Source organism: Octopus bimaculoides, chromosome 11, assembly GCF_046866305.1.
Source record: "Octopus bimaculoides isolate indiv1 chromosome 11, ASM4686630v1, whole genome shotgun sequence".
Classification (NCBI taxonomy): Eukaryota; Metazoa; Mollusca; class Cephalopoda; order Octopoda; family Octopodidae; genus Octopus; species Octopus bimaculoides.
The window spans coordinates 68,880,436-68,895,415 of NC_142938.1; positions in this window are offsets into that span (position 1 = coordinate 68,880,436).

Genomic DNA, 14,980 nt, shown 5'->3' on the forward strand with positions numbered 1-14,980 from the left:
GAGATTAGGCAGATGAAAAATGTTTTATTTAACTTTATTTTATGATAATATAGTATTTCTTGGTCGACAATTAATATTCATTTCACAATTTCTTTTTATAAGCACTAAGTTATTTGATAAAAGTTACATTATAATTATTGCATGTATGTCATATTTTTTGATATTACCTACATTGGCAAAAGTATACTTCGAAAGTTAGCTGACATATTACAGGTAACACTATATGTATGTATGTATGTATGTTTGTATGTATGTATGTATGTATGTATGTACGTATGTATAGGCTACGAATTTTCTGCTCGTTATGTTTTAGCAATATTTCCGTTTGTAGTGTTTTCGTTAAATTTTTGAAATATATTTATGTAACGCTAAGCACCGTAAATCTTTTTACTCATTTACAAAATATTCTTTGAATATTTTTTGTGCGACAACGATTTCTGTCTCTTTCTCTTTCCTTGCCTCTCTTTTGTCTTCCTCCCATTCTCTTTCTCTCTCTTTCTCTCCCTAATACCATACTTCTTCCTCCTATCTGATTTTCTCTCTGCCCTTCTCTAGTCCCCAGTCCTACAGGACATTTTCCTTTTCCTTTGCGTTACCCCATGTCAGTTTATCATGCAGCCGCATGACTTTTTTGTTGTATATATATATATATATATATATATAAAGTGTAGTATATTGCCACTTGAGTGTGGCTGACCCCTAGGGGTGGATGTTACTGTTGCTTTTAGCCCCAGGAGGACATCTCCTCCAGCTGGCTTATCGACACACGACTGTGTCCTGTTTGCCAAGGGAGTTATCCCTCTCACCACGGCCAGCAGCACGAACGTATCCGGATTTCAGGGTTATTTCCCTTCGTCGGCGCTCGACAGCTGATGACCTTGGTGAGAGAGAAAAACCTGGCAAATCTTATATCTTCTTTTCCAGTGGCATTCTTCACTGATATTGAAAAGGTGAAAACAAGCAATGTTAATTCTCTAAATGAAGTATTAACAGTAACTGCACGATAAAGCCCTTGGCAAACAGGACACAGTCGTGTGTCGATAAGCCAGCTGGAGGAGATGTCCTCCTGGGGCTAAAAGCAACAGTAACATCCACCCCTAGGGGTCAGCCACACTCAAGTGGCAATATACTACACTTTATCGTGCAGTTACTGTTAATACTTCATTTAGAGAATTAACATTGCTTGTTTTCACCTTTTCAATATCAGTGAAGAATGCCACTGGAAAAGAAGATATAAGATTTGCCAGGTTTTTCTCTCTCACCAAGGTCATCAGCTGTCGAGCGCCGACGAAGGGAAATAACCCTGAAATCCGGATACGTTCGTGCTGCTGGCCGTGGTGAGAGGGATAACTCCCTTGGCAAACAGGACACAGTCGTGTGTCGATAAGCCAGCTGGAGGAGATGTCCTCCTGGGGCTAAAAGCAACAGTAACATCCACCCCTAGGGGTCAGCCACACTCAAGTGGCAATATACTACACTTTATCGTGCAGTTACTGTTAATACTTCATTTAGAGAATTAACATTGCTTGTTTTCACCTTTTCAATATCAGTGAAGAATGCCACTGGAAAAGAAGATATAAGATTTGCCAGGTTTTTCTCTCTCACCAAGGTCATCAGCTGTCGAGCGCCGACGAAGGGAAATAACCCTGAAATCCGGATACGTTCGTGCTGCTGGCCGTGGTGAGAGGGATAACTCCCTTGGCAAACAGGACACAGTCGTGTGTCGATAAGCCAGCTGGAGGAGATGTCCTCCTGGGGCTAAAAGCAACAGTAACATCCACCCCTAGGGGTCAGCCACACTCAAGTGGCAATATACTACACTTTATCGTGCAGTTACTGTTAATACTTCATTTAGAGAATTAACATTGCTTATATATATATATATATATATATATATATATATATATATATATATATATATATATAGGTTTTATTTTGTCGTGTTTGTTTCAGTCATTGTCCTGTACATTCGTTAGCTATTCCCACTGGCTTTTTTCCACTGGTGCCACCAAGACTGAACAATATCAATCTTAAAAGTGCGAAATTGTAATGATATTTTGGACGTTGACTGATGAGGAATAATCTACGAATTTTCTGTTTGTTATGCTTTGTAATATTTCCGTTTGTCGTGTTTTTGTTAAACTTTATATATATATATATATATATATATATATATATATATATATATATATATATATATATATATATATATATATATATGTATGTATATATATTAAATGATTGATACGTAAGACGGTGTGTAACTAGAAGCTTTATTAGCACAACAATCGTTTCGGCTTCGTTTTGCACTGCTTCCTAGTGCGTGTGGGACGATGTAATGATATCAGATGTAACATACAGTGCATCAGGTAACGTAACGTGTTTCAAAAGTTATAAGATTTACATCTTGTTTTCGCTCCAAGATTATATGCTGGTGGTGAGTTGCTAGCAGTTCAGACACATTTTGGTGAAGTGAGGAAGTTGTGGTCACCACCAGCATATGATCTTGGGGCGAAAACGAGATGTAAATCTTATTACTTTTGAAGTATGTTACGTCACCTGATGAGGCTCTCTGCTCTGTACGTTACATCTCATGTCATTACATTCACTAGGTGTCCCACACTCACTAGGGAGCAGTACAGAACGAAGCCGAAACGATTGTTGAGCTAACAAAGCTTCTAGTTACACTCTGACTTCCGTATCAGTCGTTTAAAATATCCCAACGTGCATCCAGGAATTCCGGACGTAGATCAGGCGACGAATGCACAGTAACACCGATGACTCCTAGTAGCCATAATTGGTGAATGTGTTCCGCAGGCACACTACCTGGAAATTACCCGAAACAAATTTAACTTATATATATATAAGGAATAAATGATTATTTAATGATCTTCATTAGCTTACAGCTGTTTCCGCTGTAAGATACTGTGGATTCATAGTTGAGTGCCTGAATAACAACTTATAGCTTTACCGGAGCCTCGAATATGAAGTGCACTTTCACCACTTATGGCTACCAGGTGTCATCGGTGGTAGAAAATTACATTTGTGCCTATTTAGGGAACGGCATCGACAAAGAGAAAAGTGAATACAGATGTATATAAGAAAAATGTTGTAGTGCCTGCGGAACATGTTCACCAAGTATGGCAGATGTAATAAATTGTCCTGAACTTTTCCAAATGTAATAATTTGCCCTGTAGTTTCCCAGGTTTATAATCTTAAGAATATTATTTCTCGTGCTCGCATTTTCCCATGTAATATGTATATATATGTACGCACGCGCTCTGAGGCTCCGATTAAGCTATAATGTGTTTTTCAGGCACTAAACTATGAGTCCATTGCATATTATAGCAGAAACAGCGGTAAGCTAATGAAGTTCATCAATATAATCATTAATTCCTTTGTCATCTCTCTTTCTTATTACCGCTCTATACTCAGCCAAACACTTTGTTCTGAAACATACGTATATTGACTTCTACGCCGGGTTATTTGGTCTCGTAACGCCTAAGCGAAATATATATATATATATATATATATATATATATATATATATATATATATATATGTGGCAAACACAAACCAAGACAGGAAAAAATGGACAGTGAAAACAACATTCAAAAGCCGTACGGCCAAACGCAAATCTGAGGTAGAACGCTAGTAGTTCGTCTTGCCTTCACAGCGGCTGGAGTGAAAAGAAAGCTGACCACAGGTCACACGAGAGTACCCTGATATGCATGTATATACACATGTAGATGTAAGTATGTACATATATGTGTGTATACATGTATATATATTCTTTGTATTATTATATATATGTATATATATATATGCATATATTTATATATACTGTTTATATGCATGTATACACATGCAACCACATGTACATATCCAGCTACGTACATAAATGGACATAACCTACATATACGTACATAAATACAATTACATACTAACATTCATGTATGTGTGTGTGTGTGTGTATACATGCACACATACATACATGCATGCATAAATACACACGCACACATGCAAATATTCATACATACATTCGTACACTGAAATAGCTACATATGCTTAACTGTCATCATTCTTACACATAAACATACACACGCAAACACGCAAACACAAACTTATACACCAGCGCGCATACACGTACACTTACAGTCATCGTGCAACCTTGTATAATTTCTGCATGAAGTAAATATTGATGTTCTTCTTTACAGTATTACATATATTCGGATTTATGTATTCGTTAGTGTTGGCATACTCTCAAAATGTCAGCTGTTTTACTTTTGCCAAGATATTTTCCTGAGGATTATGTCATCTGTTATGGATGTCTTCTCTAGAAGAGACGAGATGTATATTAAGTTACACGCACGTATGACTGCATGGTTAAGAAGTTCGCTTCGCAATCATGTGGTTTCGGGTTCGATATTTCACTCCGCGGTGCTGTAGCCTCGATGTGTGCATAGCCATATGTGTAAAATGTAGTAAACGAAAACTCTGTAGAAGGCCATTTATAAAAACTGGTAATATTGATATCCAATTTTGGCACAAGGTCAGTAATTTCAAGGGTGGGGGTAAGTCGATTACATCGACCCCAGTACTCAACTGGTACTTATTTTATCGACCCGAAAGGATGAAAGACAAATCGACCTCGGCGGGATTTGAACTCAGAATGTTAAAACGGACGAAATTTCGCTCAGCATTTCGCCTGGCACTATTTCGATTCTGCTATCTCGCCGCCTTAGAGGGACCGTTAATATTGCTGGTTCGTTGTCTCAATTTGTTACCACAACATGGTTCTTAGCGTGCTTTTAGATGGGGCCATTTTATTGCAAACATTCAAGTCACTCTTCAGGATACCCAGAGAAAAGGGTCATGGGCGTTTTCCTTCTCTCTAGTGACTCATAAATAAGCAATGACAGGCACAGGTATGTTTTCAATTTTTGTCAGGGTTTTTGGTATAACTTTTTAAAGGGGGCCCCTCCAAATTTCATATAACTCTGGTACTGACTCATTTTAAATCCACGCTAGTAACCATTTTCTCTTGCACTTATTGATGGAGTGCATCATAGACAAGTGTTGGGAGGCAGTAAAGGTTTTCAGGTTGCAGCTTCATTATGTGCCTATGTAACTACGCCTACGATTTCTGTTTTCTCTGTGTGGGGTATTTTTTACGTTGTTGAGCGTGACGGGTGGTTGACTTTGATATTCGCAAGTTGTTAGTAAGAAGGTGGGAGAGCAATAGCGAAGCTAGGGGTGGAAACCTGGGAGGGGCGGGAACGGTTCGCCCCAGGTGACACTTTTAATGAGAGCGGCATTTTGAAGCCTGTTGTATATATATATATATATATATATATATATATATATATATATACAAATAAAATATGAGTATATGCATATATATGTACATACCTTCATCTACATGTATATATAGATGCATATCTGGGTACATGACGTTGCAAAAAACATGAACAAAATGATAAACAAGGTATAAAAACACACAGGCCACAAAGAGAACATATCCTTCATCAGCTGCCACCATTATAACACTGGCGTTTCGAAGAGTTATATATATAAGCTTATGGCGGTCTGGAGGAAAGGACGGCTTACTCATGAGTTGTTCTGGGCGGCACTCACTTTAGCTAGACAACCGTGAAGGATGCATTTGTAAGATGCTATTTAATTTTATCGTATTTTTGTCTATTTTTACTTCACTTGGATTTATGCTAGGTGATAGAATCGCTAGGGGTCGGACAAAATGCTTAACGGCATTTTTCCCGGCTTTACATTCTGAGTTCAAATGTCTCAGAGGTCGAAGTTGCCTTTCATCCTTTTGGGGTTCGATGAAATAAGTACCAGTCGAGCACTGGGGTCAATGTAATCAACTGACTCCCTGTACCTAAATTTCAGGCCTTGTGCCTATAGTAGAAAGAATTATTATTATCATCATCATCATCATCATCATCATTATTATTATTATTATTATTATTATTATTATTATTATTATTATTATTATTATTATTATTAGGCAGGAGTGGCTGTGTGGTAAGTAGCTTGCTTACCAACCACATGGTTCCAGGTTCAGTCCTACTGCGTGGCACCTTGGGCAATTGTCTTCTACTATAGCCTCGGGCCGACCAAAGCCTTGTGAGTGGATTTGGTAGACGGAAACTGAAAGAAGCTTGTCGTATACATATGTATACATATGTATATGTATGTATGTGTGTGTATGTGTTTGTGTGTCTATGTTTGTCCCCCAGTATCGCTTGACAACTGATGCTGGTGTGTTTACGCCCCCGTAACATAGCGGTTCGACAAAATAAGCCGATAGAATAAGTGCTAGGCTTACAAAGAATAAGTCCTGGGGTCGATTTGCTCGACTAAAAGCATGGCCGCAGTCAAATGACTGAAACAAGTAAAAGAAAAGAATTCTTCTTCTTCTTCTTCTTCTTCTTCTTCTTCTTCTTCTTATTATTATTATTATTATTATTATTATTATTATTATTATTATTATTATTATTATTATTATTATTGTTATTATTATTATTATTATTGATACTGACAGAGCGAACTGACAGAATCATTAGCACGCTGGGCAAAATGCTGTGAGCGTTATTTCGTCCGTCTAGATGCTCTGAGTTTAAAATCCGTCGAGGTTGACTTTACCTTTCATATTTTCGGGGTCAATAAGACAAATACTAGGGTCGATGTAATCCATTAGCTCCCACCTCTGAATTTCAGGCCTTGTGCCGAGAGTAGAAAATATATCTAATGTTATTATTGATTTGCTTGTACGAGTATTTGTGGATTTTATAACTTGTGCTAACTTTATTTATAGATCACTTGATAGACTTTGCAGACACTATTGCAGTCATTGTCTCTCTGTATCTTCTCTACCGTTGTTTTTAATATCCTGTTTTAAGTCTCACGACATTCGTCATTTTCTACTCTTTATTCTTCTTTTTGTTGTTATTGTAGTCAATACATGAATCAAAAAAATATAAAACGGAAAAAAAAAAAGAAAGGAAAAGATCTCACTGTAGTGTTATTAATATTCACCGAAGTTCATTGTTGAACATTTGCTGCACAAATATGTACGTAGACGCAGACATGGCTGTGTAGCTTAAGAAGCTTGCTTTGCAACTACGTGGGTTTGGTTTCAGTCCCACAGCGCGTCAGCTTGAGCAAATGTCTTCTAATTTTGCCTCGGGCCTAATAATGCCTTGTGAGTGAATTTGGTAGCCTGTATGATATATATATATATATAACTTTTCTTTTAACTTTTCCAAAACTTAATTGTTTTCCATACTTACAGTTGAAAAAGTCTCAATGGCCGAAACAGGTACTGAAATGTTTTTTATAAAAGTATTTTAGCATTTTCTACCTTGACTTTTTTCCTGCAGATGCCAAACCAGCAGGGGGACACTGCTGACCTCCCCTGTTCGAAGGTTATAAAGGACACAGGTTTCGTGTGTCACATAGCTAGCTAGAGGCGATGGCTTCTTGGAGCTAATTCACGGCAGCTTTCGTCCTAATTTTGGGACTGCCATGTTGGCTTGGCGATAACTATTAATTTCCAGTACCGCTGCCGTAGTCTCCTTTAGAGAGACTTAGAAATATTAATAACTCTCTCTCTCTCTCTCTCTCTCTCTCTATATATATATATATATATATATAACAGTTATTTTAACCTCTAACTCAGCTAACCCCATCTCTCTCTCTCTCTCTCTCCCTCTCTCTCTCTCTCTCTCCCTCTCTCTCTCTCTCTTTCTCTCTCTCTCTCTCTCTCTCTCTGTATATATATATATATATATATATATATATATATATATATATATATGTGTGTGTGTGTGTGTGTGTGTGTTCTGTAAAGAACTTAGTAGAATACAGTACGGAGCTCGTCCACTTTCAGGTTTACCCTCTGCTACCCAGTAGTAGTAGTATATGTACTTTCAGGTTTGCGTTTGAGCATTTGTCGTGTGTGAACAGGTAATTGAAGAAATTTGAGTCAACAAGACAGGGTACGGTTGGACATTTAGCGATTAAAAATATATATATATATATGTGTGTGTGTGTGTGTGTGTGTAGGTGTGTAAAAAACAACAAAAACACTTTAACAGATGATACAATCAAGTAAGTGAAATCCATAACCATCTAAATTCACTTCATTATATCGCAAGCACATACCAACTGAAACCCTTTCATGTCCAAGATTGTCGCTTTTCACCACAGCACAGAACAATAAGATATATGTATATATAAATGAATATAATTAAGTATCTAAGTCTTCTCTTACGTATAACTGCAGCAAAAAATATATAAACAATTACAAAAATATAAAAAGAATTAATCTTAAATACAAAATTAGTTGGTATAAAAAATTATTGTTTAAATTAACTAATAATGATTTTCTATATTTATTATTTTCTCGGAAGGTAATTCCGTAGTAGATATGAATAGAAACCTAATGAAAATTTGTCTTTTTTTTACTTAGCCTATTGCAGGGAGAATTCCGTAACCATTGCTAAATAGACTTAAGACTGTAAATGCGATAACCAAAACACCCCATATATATATATATATATATATATATATATATATATATATATATATACAGGGTGTCCACTAAGTCTGGGTACATGGGGATTAAGATACTTTTAAAATAAAACAATCTTATTTAATTATAATGCTAATAGATAATATTTTCAAAATGATTTCCACCATTTTCAATGCATAACTTGATGCGCCTTGCAAAATTCAGGTGAACTCGATTAAATAAGTCTACATTGCCATCAATTTCAGCACACTGACTGGTAATGCGTTCTCTCATGTGGTTTAAATCTGTAATCTTTATTGAGTAAACTTTCTCTTTCAACATACCCACCAGAAAAAGAAGTCAAGGGGAGAAAGTAAAAAAGGAAAATTATTATTTCTTATATTTAATTGTTTATGTTATGATTTTATTTACTCCATGTACCCAGACTTTGTGGGCACCCTGTATATATATATATATATATATATATATATATATATATATATATATATATATATATATATATATATATATATCCTGTAGCTTAAAATTATATATACGATCTTCATTAAAAATTCAAACTAAAGGTGACATCGGTGCATATGTATTCCACTTTCCCTGCCATTCGTTTTTTTTTTTCATCTGGATATAAGCAACAAAGGCTTCCAGTTGATCTAGCTCAACATCTCTATGCACCAAATGCATCTCCTTCCTCTACTGCCCTCAGACACCTCCTACTACTAACAGCTCTTCAATCATAACTCTTCCTGTGTCAACGATATCTATCTCATTTCAACCATAAATCTTCCTGCATCGATCATACATCTCTCACTTCACCGCATCTCTTCCTGCATCGAAGATATCTCTCTCACTTCACCGCATCTCTTCCTGCAGCGAAGCTATCTCTCTCATTTTACCACGTCTCTTCTTGCATCGAAGATATCTCTCTCACTTCACCACGTCTCTTCTGGCATCGAGGATATCTCTCTCACTTTACCATATATCTTTCTGCATCGAAGATACCTCTCTCACTTCACCACGTCTCTTCTGGCACCGAAGATATCTCTCTCACTTTACCATATATCTTCCTGCACCGAAGATATCTCTCTCACTTTACCATATATCTTCCTGCATCGAAGATATCTCTCTCACTTCACCGCATCTCTTCCTGCAGCGAAGCTATCTCTCTCATTTTACCACGTCTCTTCTTGCATCGAAGATATCTCTCTCACTTCACCACGTCTCTTCTGGCATCGAGGATATCTCTCTCACTTTACCATATATCTTCCTGCACCGAAGATATCTCTCTCACTTTACCATATATCTTCCTGCATCGAAGATATCTCTCTCACTTCACCGCATCTCTTCCTGCATCGAGGATATCTCTCTCACTTTACCATATATCTTTCTGCATCGAAGATACCTCTCTCACTTCACCACGTCTCTTCTGGCATCGAGGATATCTCTCTCACTTTACCATATATCTTCCTGCACCGAAGATATCTCTCTCACTTTACCATATATCTTCCTGCACCGAAGATATCTCTCTCACTTCACCGCATCTCTTCCTGCAGCGAAGCTATCTCTCTCATTTTACCACGTCTCTTCTTGCATCGAAGATATCTCTCTCACTTCACCACGTCTCTTCTGGCATCGAGGATATCTCTCTCACTTTACCATATATCTTCCTGCACCGAAGATATCTCTCTCACTTTACCATATATCTTCCTGCATCGAAGATATCTCTCTCACTTCACCGCATCTCTTCCTGCATCGAGGATATCTCTCTCACTTCACCACGTCTCTTCTGGCATCGAGGATATCTCTCTCACTTTACCATATATCTTTCTGCATCGAAGATACCTCTCTCACTTCACCACGTCTCTTCTGGCATCGTGAATATCTCTCTCACTTTACCATATATCTTCCTGCATCGAAGATATCTCTCTCACTTCACCGCATCTCTTCCTGCATCGAGGATCTCTCTCTCACTTTACCATATATCTTCCTGCATCGAAGATATCTCTCTCACTTTACCATATATCTTCCTGCATCGAAGATATCTCTCTCACTTCACCGCATCTCTTCCTGCATCGAGGATATCTCTCTCACTTCACTACGTCTCTTCTTGCATCGAGGATATCTCTCTTACTTCACCACGTCTCTTCTTGCATCGAAGATATCTCTCTCACTTTACCATATATCTTTCTGCATAGAAAACATCTCTCCTACTTCACACCTTCCGAATTCTTCGTGTTCGCTGACTTCATTGCTCACAACACGTCTTGGCTTTCACGCTCATCCAATGAAATATGATATCCTTAAAGATAACGGGTATCTTAAAATCTTCAACTCTCCACAAGAGCTATAATAGTTCCACCACCTGCATGTATCTCTGACCGACTCACAAACACTCGAAGTAATTTAGATGTCTTTCTTCATCTCCAAACCTCCAACAGTCTACAACTGTCTCTATAGCTACCGGGTCGGCAAAATTTGTGCCTTATTGCACAAATCTTGCCGCACACCCACATACTATGGAACACCTTCCTCTCTCAGACCTATGGTACTTCAGATCAGCTAATTCCGTGGTTCCCAAACTTTTTCAGGCTGCCGCCCTCTTGGCATCCAGGCCACATTCCAAGCGCCCCACCTTCTCACCCCAACAAGCGTAGACCCCTTTCTGCTTCAAATTCAAAACAATAGTATTTTACAAATAAATCTTGATCTAATTAACCCATTATCTAGTTGTTTTAACATCCATCACTCTACTTTCACCACCCTATTATCACCCGCCTTTCTTCAACACCTCCACCCCACTGGATCTTTCCACGCTCTCAGGTGGACAGTACCGCCCGCTTTAGGAACCACAAAGCTAACTGGTCGGAGCTCCCCAGTTCTATGGTTTAATTATCACTGGTAGTGGATAAACTTCAACGTTGACTCGTCAGAAATGCTTAGGCTGGTAGCGGCGACCATCTACTGAGACGCTTCCATTTTCTCCACACCCTACCACCTTCGCCACCACCACCAAACAACTAACAACTCCCAGCTCCAAGACTCCTAAGCTGTTCCATTATAGATGAACTAGCTCAAGAAGAAGAAGGGGGCGGAGGAGGAGAAAGAGGAAGAAGAAGAAGAAAAAAAAGAGGAGGGATACGAGGCTGAGAAAGAAAGAGGAGAAAGAAGAGGAGAAGGAGAAGAGAGAAGCAAAGAAGAAGGAGGAAAAAAAACAAGAGGAGAAAAGGGAGAAGTTGGAGGAGGAGGAGGAGAAGATCCAAAGAAAAAGAAAAGAAGAGGAGGAAAAAGAGAAGAAAGAAGAAAAAAAGAATAAGGAGGAAAAGAACGAAGAGAAGAAAGAAGAGAAGGAGAAGAAAAAGAAGGTGAAGAAGAAGAAGAGTAGGAAGAAGACGAGGGAGGAGACTAAGACAGCAACAATAAGATAAAAAAGAAAAAAAAAGAATACTTTTTAACTCGGTAAATACGTATAAGCGGGTGTGAGACATTTATAAAATAGTCAAACAACAGTTAAATACGATTCTACTCCACCCCCGAATGTAGTACGTGGCTTTAGGCTTCTGTTATGAAAGCATAATCTTACAAATACATATTTCTTGATCGTAGAGCTTGGTTTGTCTGGCACGTTCTCTAACGTTGCATACCGAAAACTGACTCGTGTGCAAAAGTAATTCTGCACGCGTACTACTTAGAATGATTTATTTTCATTCCTCACAGCTGACATATGCAACCAGCGAAAAATTAGGTGCAACTGTTTTTTTGTTATGTGGGAGCCAAGTTTGCTTGCTTCATTGGTTGCATCGGGTTTCAGTCCTCATGCGCCGCACCTTGGGTAAGAGGCTTCAACCACAGCCACGGGACAACCAATACCTTGAGAGTGAATCTGGGAGACGGAAACTGCGTGGAGCCCTGTCGTAAATATAGCTGTGTGAACGTGTATGCGTGTATGTGCATTATGTAAGTGTGTCTTTATGACTATGTTTGTTACCTCCATCACTCGACAACCGGTGTTGATTTCTTTACGTTCTTAGCAATTCGGTTAATAGATACCGATAAAATAAGTACCAGGCTTTAAAAATAAAATAAGTACAGGGTGAGTGATGTGTGGAATATTAAAAAAAATCAAATTCGTCACACAAAAATTGAATATGACGTCCGATCAATAAGTATCCGGACTGTTGCCATACTAACGAGGCTAAAGCGTGCTGAGTGAAGCCGCTTGGCAAAGATTGACCTCGAACTCTGTTGTGCATGCGCACTAAGTTTTAACGTTCTTGCTCACTTCCGCTGTTTACAGCAGTGCTTAGAAGGGAGTGTACCGTGTGATCGTCGCATTGACCATGATAGGAAGTTGTCATGGCGATACCTGTTCAGAGGCTTATGCAAAGTTGCAGAAAGTGTATGGAGAAGAGTGTATGAGCCACAAGTGTACGAAGGGTTTAGACTTCTCCAAGATGGCCGAAAAAATGTCAATATTGACAAACGTCCAGGGAGACCCGCAACCAGTAGACCTGAGAAAAACATCTCAGATATGCGTGCAGCAGTGATGGGAAATCATCATTTCACCATCCGTGAGTTATCAGATGATGTGTAGATTAGTTACGGTTCAGTTCAGTCCATTATCACAGAAGATTTGGGTATGAGACGCGTGTCTGCCAAGTTTGTGCCAAAACTGCTTTCAGCTGATGGAAAAGACTCTCGGGTTTCAGTTGCACAAGATCTCCTTGATTGTGTCGAGAACGATGAAAATATTTTGAAAACTTCGCGTAGGCCTCTGAGCAGGTATCGCCAAGTTTTTGGCAAAATTTGATGCAGATTTTCTGCTCAACTTTCTCTGTCATGGTCAATGTGACGATCACACGCTACACACCTTACTTCCAAGCACTGCTGTAAACAGTGGAAGTGAGCTAGAACGCTAAAACTTGGTGCGCATGCACAGCAAGGTTCAAGATCAATCTGTGCCAAGCCGCTCCACTCTGCATGCTTTAACTTTGTTACTCTGGTAACGGTCCGGATACTTATTGATCAGATCACGTACTCACATACAACAAATGTATACTCACACAATGCCTGTCAGATATTGACAGCTACTATAGTTATTAGAGTAAAACATTCCCATATACACGTACCTCATCATGCATGGAGCGGACTATATCCACACATACATAGCAACACTCTCTTTCAGATATTGGCGGTTATAATAGTTAGTTTAAGAGTGCAAATTACATTAAAACATTGATCACGAATACACAAAGAAATACATTCATATGTATAGATGCATAATACTATATTTTGCAAATACTGGTGGTATTATTAATGTACTGGTGGTATTATTAATGTACTGGTGGTATTATTAATGTAAATTATATTATTAATGTAAATTATATTATTAATGTAAATTATATTATTGATGTAAATTATATTGGTATATATGTAAATTATATTATAAGGCCAGCAATTTCGGAGGAGGGGTAAGTCGATTAGATCGACCCCAGTGCTCAACTCGTACTTATTTTATCAACTCCGAACGGATGAAATGCAAAGACGACCTCTGCAAAATGCTGCTACTAGGCATTTTTAACCGGCACACTAACGATCTTGCTAAGCTTGTCGCCTTATTAATATTAATTATATTTGAGACAGGTTCAGTTGTCTTGATACAAAATTAATGGACACGATTCTGTCATGTGATGTTTTTCACTCTCACAGCATTTATTATTTAAGCATACGTCGATTCATCTGAGGGGACACTTAATTGACTCTATCAGATGACGTTAGATATACATCGACTCATTGTTGTGGATTGACTCTTTTCGTCTAAGCACGCTTACTGTGAGACAGACGGTTCATTTTACATCGTGGACAACTGAAGTTACAGTTCGCCATTTTGCACTTAGGTTGGAAATTGTTGCCATGTGTTCTCGTTCTATAATATATCATTGTTATTATCTGAACACAGTATTATTATTCGTCTTACGTTATAACAATATTTAAAATACAGATTACAGATACGCATGCATGTGTTTTTAATAATTAAATCAGAAGAGGACGGGCAGTGTTCATAATTTTTGCAGTGTTCATAATTTTTGCTGTCTTCCTCAGACTGGTGCAATCGTTGAGGTTGATACTTCAACTCAACAACTGCAGGTCATTCTCAGCAGAAAAAGTGGGTGGCAACAAAGGTCTGATCTGAATGTTTGCAAGAGAGTGAACAACATTAAATGTACTCACAGCCCAGAGGGTACATCTATTACATCGACGCCAGTGCGTAACTAGTACTTATTTCATGGACCCCCGAAAGGTTGAAACGCAAAGTCGACCACGGCGGAATTTGAAGTCAGAACGTAGCCGCAGACGAAATACTTATTTCTTAATTGCACACAAGGAGCTAAACATAGAGGGGACAAGCAAGGTCAAACAGGGATTAAG